General features: G+C 47.9%; 1 long non-coding RNA gene across 1 annotated transcript; it reads right to left on the bottom strand.

Moving 5' to 3' along the window:
* Nucleotides 1-839: 839 nt before the first annotated feature.
* LOC144805683 (uncharacterized) lies at nt 840-1,633 on the bottom strand. Its single transcript, XR_013605575.1, has 3 exons — nt 1,518-1,633; nt 1,325-1,424; nt 840-919 (listed from the first exon to the last, which is right to left on the bottom strand). It is a non-coding gene; the product is annotated as an uncharacterized LOC144805683 (long non-coding RNA).
* Nucleotides 1,634-7,526: the final 5,893 nt, after the last annotated feature.

Genomic DNA, 7,526 nt, shown 5'->3' with positions numbered 1-7,526 from the left:
GGTGGAGCTTGCTTTATTGAAGATGTGGTGCCGGCAGGGGTCTGATGGTAAGCCGGAGTGGATGGTGTTCATGATTTTGATGGTGTTGTCGTCGTTGACGTGGGTACAGGAGAGCAGGGGGTTGGTGTGGCTGGGGGCGGTGAGTCGGAGGTGTCGGTGGCTGTTGGGGGGCCTGGTTGTTGAAGCTGTTGTGGATGTCTACGATCTTACAGTGGAAGAAGGTGGCTAGGGAGTCGCATAGGTCTTGCGACGGCACGTGTTGTCAGGATGTTGTTGGAGTTGGAGCTGGGGTTGGAGAGTTCCTTCATGATGTTGAAGAGCTCTTTGCTGTTGTGTGCGTTGTTGTAAAGCGTTCCTTAAAAAAAAGTCCTTTTGGCAGTTTGAATGAGTTGGTTGTGTCTGCGGATGGCACTCTTTTGGGCTGCATTGCTGTCCGGTGTCTGTTCGTGGTGCCACTTCATCTCGACCCTTCAACAGGTCTGCTTGGATGCCTGGAGGTCGGCGGTGAACCAGCTGGCTTTTCTGTTGGTGCATCTGTTTGAGGGTTTCTTGATCGTGCGAGAGTGTTGGCACAGTCGTCGATCCATTGCCTGAGGTTGCGGGTAGCAGTATTGGTGTCGGTTTAAACAACAAAAAAGCATCAAGGGTACAAGGCAATATGACCCCACCTATCTACAATTTGGTCTCGTGTGTACAATGAGTATGGGTGCCAAGAACCTGAAGCCACATACCCCTAGGCGTCCCAGGGCATTCACCCCAAATTTCACAACAAAACACAATGGTTCAGCACTCTACAGTGAATAATATTGAGCCAATAAATTTTGAAGAATCCGTTCAGTGGGGCTTACAAATTTCTTTTATTCTTATTTCTTCATGCAAAGCATAGCCAACGAGTTTCGTCCAGAGGACTTCTTCAGGGCTACAAAATTAAATATACAGAAATATACATAATACAAACCACTATTTACAGATAAAAAACAGATATTTTAATACTTCAATACACCATAACTTCAAAATACATGATTACTTAGTACAAGTTAAAAAAATGAGACTTTTGCTTTGTAAGCGGACTAGAGTCACCTACTAGACGGATTTCCTTACATGTTCATATTCGTTTTACAAAACACATCGAGCACAGTGATATTTCAAAATTTAACAGAAGGAGAGAAAGAGAGCCTATTTACATATTTCTTTGACTTTACATTTCCAATGGGAAGGAGCTGATCATACATATGTATGTTATGTTTACTTATCAAGTAGATACTATGTTGATCCTAGAATTTTCTATGTTATTCTGATTTCAGATTTTTAAAACATTGCTTACCAAAGGTAGTAAATAGATGTCAACTGTTGATTTTAACGACCAATAGGTGCATTCACGGATGTAATGGTTCAGAGACGCAAAAGTGTGCAGGGATGGCCACCTAGTGTATAGAGAGGAATGTTCTTCTTACTCATACTGATATTTTATGGACATTATGATTGTCCCAGTATTCAACACTAAGGTTTCTACATACCTTGTCAATATGTTATTTGTACGTCCTTCGATTATTTGCTTCAATATGTTTAGCAACAACGGGTTCCTTGGATTGTTCAAGGTTTCTCAACCAGTAATTGTGGCGCTTGTAATCCCCCTTTGTAAAAGGATAAATAAATAAAGTTGTGTATAGACGTTGTTTGCATTATAAGTCCTACACATATTTATGTTAAAAGCATAGAGAAGCACTGAGCCACCAAACGTGTGTTGTTAACCATCACGTAATGATAAAGATCAGGAAATACCAGATGTAGGGTGCACTGCTCCTCCGAGCATCCACGGACAGTCTCAAGAGCCCAAGAAACCCGCGATCAAACAAGGGTCCCATCAGCGGCCACAGAGCATATTACGTGCTCCACAGCCGCCGGCAGACCCGCATCAAAACACGGGCAACCAAGCTCCAGGACATCCCCCGGGTGCACCAATTCGCACCACCCTCAACTAGTATTTCACCGGTCATGTTTTCAATTCGGGAATGGCCGCGACTTACAAAACAATCATAAAATATAAGAAGCCCGTGCTCAAACAACCACTTATAAAAGGATACTACTAGAGTCCAAATCAGTGGGAACACCCAGTGTTAACAGAGTTGTGCTCCAAGACATATCGCTTTGCTGTGAAGCAAGCTCCGTTCGTGGTGACATCGGTTATAATTTGTAACCCCGAGCCTGCACATAAATGATCATTAAATACAATTCTAGATAAAAAATAGAGTACCAAAGGAAGCAATTATTTAAACAGGACCGTTGGATTCCAAAGCAATAGGGACACCCAACAATGAAGCAAAGTGCTCCCAAGATTGGTTCTATTTCGTAATATATAATGCTCATGGCAAAGTTAAAGACTAGTCTACTATAAGTGGAGCCATTTTTAAGTAAAAATTCATCCCCACCCTTAAGGTCCTCACTTACTTAAAAATAGTGGGCCCGATTCACAGAATGAACTTAAGACTCAATCCTAAACTTACTACTATTTTGGTATTCACAGAATTAACTTACTACTTTTGGTATTCACAGAAGTTAGGATTTTGTCTTAAGTTTGTTTTAAGACAGACTTAAGACAGACTTAAGACAAAATCCTAACTTCTGTGAATACCAAAAGTAGTAAGTGCATTCTGTGAATACCAAAATAGTAGTAAGTTTAGGATTGAGTCTTAAGTTCATTCTGTGAATCGGGCCCTAAGTCATCATCCTTCATACATCACCGCTTTCAGGAAAAGTCGATACACACTCATCTCAGAATCGCGGGTTTAAATATCCCGCAATTTGCACTCAGCTTCCAAGTGGTAACGAGACCACTCGATTAGAGTCGCCATCTTGAAGTCGACATATATACATGTAGTATGATTGAGGCACACAAAATAGATGTCTTTTAAAGAGGTTAAAGGGAACGGTTCATCAAGATTAAGTACTTTTCTAAGTTAGGAATCAAGGCATGTCCGTTGTATACAAAGGGAAATGATCGTGTAACTAAGTCCGATTTATAGACGCCATTTTGGAACGGTCAATCATTCTCTGTATTAGGAAAAATAAGGAATAAGGAAAAATTCTTCAAAATGTATTGGCTCATTATTATTCACTGTGGAGTGCTGAACCATTGTGTTTTGTTTAGTATTGGTGTTGGTGGTGTCAGTTGGTGGGTTTCGGGCAAGGGTGGCGATTAGCTGATCTTTGGTGACTTTTGCTCCAGCTGCAGCGTGGGGTCCGTTGTGTGTGGTGGTGCATGGTGGGTTTCTTGAAGGTGAAGTGGATGCAGCGGTGGTCGGTCCAGTGGAGTTTGGTGGTGTGGTTGAAGTTGACATAGTTGCTCGCGGAGAAGATGCTGTTGAGTATGTGTCCTACAGAGTGGGTGGGAGTCGTGACTAGCTGTTTGAGTCCGAGGTTGTCGAGGTTGTCGGGCAGGGTGGTAGAGCTGCTGTTGAGGTGGAAGTTCAGGCCTTCGAGGCGGATGTAGTCCGTGGATGCAAGGGCGTGCATGCTGATGAAGTCGGGGATGGAGTCGCTGCACTGTGGCCGGGGGGGTCTGTAGACGAGGGTTCCTCTGATGGTGGTATTGGGGTCGATGTGGATCTGGAAGTGCTGGTGTTCGGCAGTGCTGAGAATGTCGTCGGTGCTGGTCAAGATTCTGAGGGTGTGCCTGTGGATGATGGTGATTCCGCCTCCTTCTCTGTTGGTACGGTCCCTGCGGGTGATCTTGTAGCCTTCCGGGATGGCTATGGCGATGTCGGGTGAAGGGGAGGGGTTCATCCAGGTCTCCGTCAGGAATGTATTGTCCGGAGAGAATGAGTCGGGTAGGTCCCAGAGTTCAATGGCGTGCTTCTGGGCAGAGCGGGTGTTGAGTAGTATGTATCTGAGGTGGTGGCGTATTGAAGGCTGGTGAAGCTGCAGCTCCGGCAGGAGAAGGATCCTTAGGTGCGCTTCAGGGTGGCCAGGAAGCAGGGGTATAATCGGCCGGTGTTGAGTGCGTGGAGGGTGCTGGCATTGTAGTGGCGTTCGAGGTGGCCAGGTGGTCTGGCGCTGGGTGCGGTCCAGGCACGGACGAGCGCAGGCAGGTTTGCATTTGGCGTGCTTTCGGTACGGCTGCCATTAGAAGGGGAGGTGGGAGGGAGGAGCAGGGGACGCATCGGCGGGAAGGGGAGAGGAAGGCTGGAATGCTGGAGAGCTACAGAGCGAAAATGGGAACAGAAGCAAAGAATACAAAGAAAAGGAATACAACAGTGGGCACAAAATAATACAGCAGCAGAATACAAAAAAGTAATACAACAGTGGGGAACAGATACCGCAAAAAGTAATACAACAGCAGACAAATAACAAGGAAAAAGGAACAGAGCGAACACACAGATACTTACGGCTCACCACTGGGCCAACAGGGAAGAGGTGCAGGAGCGAGCCTGCGGGTGGAGGAGGATCTTGAACTCGCAGCAGTGGGGAGCGACTTGCCTGGATCAGGGTCAAGGGTCGCTCCTTTATCTCACTCTTGATTCATGGCTCTTTAATCCACCACCAGCTACTCTCGGCTCCTTTATCTCACTCTTGATTCGACCGCGTGGCTCTTTAATCCACCCCAAACACTCTCGGCTCCTTTATCTCACTCTTGATTCCACCTCCTGGCTCTTTAATCCACCTCCAGACACTCACGGCTCCTTTATCTCACTCTTGTTTCCACCTCATGGCTCTTTAATCAACCCCCAGACACTCACGGCTCCTTTATCTCACTCTTGATTCCACCTCCTGGCTCTTTACTCCACCTCCAGACACTCACGGCTCCTTTATCTCACTCTTGTTTCCACCTCATGACTCTTTAATCGACCACCCGACACTCTTTAATCCACCCCAGACACTCTTGGCTCCTTTATCTGACTCTTGATTCCATCTCATGGCTCTTTAATCCACCCCCAGACACTCTTGGCTCCTTTATCTCACTTTTGATTCCACCTCATGCCTCTTTAATCCACCCCCAGACACTCTTGGCTCCTTTATCTGACTCTTGATTCCACCTCATGGCTCTTTAATCCACCCCAGACACTCTCGGCTCCTTTATCTCACCCTTGATTCGACCTCATGGCTCTTTAATCCACCGCAAGACACTCTCGGCTCCTTTATCTCACTCTTGATTCCACCTCGTGGCTCTTTATCCACCCCCAGACACTCTTTAATACACCCCCAGACAAACTCGGCACCTTTATCTCACTCTTGATTCTACCTCTTGGCTCTTTAGTCCACCCCTGACACTCTCTGTATCTTTATCTCACTCCTGTAGGTCCCTGCATTCTCGCTTTGGCACTTTTTTCTTCTTTCTCTTCCTCTTTCTTCCCGCTCGTGTGTTTTTCACTCCCTCGTTATGGGTCAAAGTCTGATGAGGGAAAATAAGTGCAAGCCTCCAAAACGAGGGTGCAGATGGGCCCCACCTGCGACCACCGGCTCAAATTAACCTTTAATCAACATCTTACCCCTTGGTTGATAAATGAAAAAATTTCGGGCAATCGGGCAGGGTGAGGGGAAGAAGAAAAACAGGCAGGAAGGAGAAGAACGAAAGGAAAGAAATACAAAAAAGAGAATGCTAAAGTAAGAGAATACGTGCAAGTCACTCCATGACCGCATCTCCTCGACCCATCACTGTGGACTTCTGATACAGCGAATATCTGCGTCTTAGCTGTTGCTTCTTGCTCAAACGTTATGGTGGCCTCATGATCCTAGGGTGGGGTAATCTGGCCTGGCTCATGGTGGTCTCATGATCCTATGAGTGGGGTGTAATCTGCTCTGGCTCGTGGTGGCCTCATGATCCTACGGGTGGGGTAATCTGGTCTGGCTCATGGTGGTCTCATGATCCTATGGGGGTAATCTGGTCTGGCTCAGGGTGGTCTCATGATCCTACGGGTGGGGTAATCTGGCCTGGCTCATGGTGGTCTCATGATCCTATGAGTGGGGTGTAATCTGCTCTGGCTCGTGGTGGCCTCATGATCCTACGGGTGGGGTAATCTGGTCTGGCTCATGGTGGCCTCATGATCCTACGGGTGGGGGGTAATCTGGTCTGGCTCATGGTGGTCTCATGATCCTACGGTGGGGGTAATCTGGTCTGGCTCAGGGTGGTCTCATGGTCCCAAGGGTGGGGGGGTAATCTGGTCTGGCTGATGGTGGTCTCATGATCCTACGGGTGGCGTAATCTGGCCTGGCTCATGGTGGTCTCATGATCCTATGAGTGGGGTGTAATTTGCTCTGGCTCATGGTGGTCTCATGATCCTACGGGTGGGGGGTAATCTGGTCTGGCTCAGGGTGGTCTCATGATCCTATGGGTGGGGGGTAATCTGGCCTGGCTCATGGTGGTCTCATGATCCTACGGGTGGGGTAATCTGGCCTGGCTCATGGTGGTCTCATGATCCTATGGGGGGTAATCTGGTCTGGCTCATGGTGGTCTCAGGATCCTATGGGGTGGGGTAATCTGGTCTGGCTCATGGTGGTCTCATGATCCTATGGGGGTAATCTGGTCTGGCTCATGGTGGTCTCATGATCCTACGGGTGGCGTAATCTGGCCTGGCTCATGGTGGTCTCATGATCCTACGGGTGGGGGGTAATCTGGCCTGGCTCATGGTGGTCTCATGATCCTACAGGTGGGAGGTAATCTGGCCTGGCTCATGGTGGTCTCATGACCCTACAGGTGGGAGGTAATCTGCTCTGGCTCATGGTGGCCTCATGATCCTCTGGGGGTAATCTGGTCTGGCTCATGGTGGTCTGATGATCCTACGGGTGGTGGGTAATCTGGTCTGGCTCTAGGTCGTCTCATGATCCTATGGGTGGATTCCTCTGGCCTGGCTCATGGTGGTCTCATGACCCTACAGGTGGGAGGTAATCTGCTCTGGCTCATAGTGGTCTCATGATCCTCTGGGGGTAATCTGGTCTGGCTCATGATGGTCTCCTGATCCTACAATGGGGGGGGGGTAATCTGGTCTGGCTCATGGTGGTCTCATGGCCCTATGGGTGGGGTAATCTGGTCTGGCTCATGGTGGTCTCATGATCCTATGGGTGGGATAATCTGGTCTGGCTCATGGTGGTCTCATGATCCTATGAGTGGGGTGTAATCTGGTCTGGCTCTGGGTGGTCTCATGGTCCTACGGTAGGGGGTTAATCTGGCCTGGCTCATGGTGGTCTGATGATCCTATGAGTGGGGGGTAATCTGGTCTGTCACATGGTCGTATCATGGTCCTACGGTGGGGTGTAATCTGCTCTGGCTCATGTGGGTCTCATGGTCCTACAGTAGGGGGTGTAATCTGGTCTGGCTCATGGTGGTCTCATGGTCCTACGGTAGGGGGTTAATCTGGTCTGTCTCATGGTGGTCTCATGATCCTATGGGTGGGATAATCTGCTAAATTATGTGAATAGATTGAATAAAGTGTGATTGTTCTATCTTTGCTTTTTAACTGTATTTTCCAAATTGTCGAAGTCGTGTCAGCAAATGTCAAAACTGTACATTTCTGGTTAATGGACCGTTCTTG

Source organism: Lissotriton helveticus, assembly GCF_964261635.1.
Source record: "Lissotriton helveticus chromosome 1_1 unlocalized genomic scaffold, aLisHel1.1 SUPER_1_unloc_18, whole genome shotgun sequence".
NCBI lineage: Eukaryota > Metazoa > Chordata > Amphibia > Caudata > Salamandridae > Lissotriton > Lissotriton helveticus.
The sequence above is the reverse complement of the archived record's forward strand: the minus strand, read 5'-3'. Positions and strand labels throughout refer to the sequence as shown.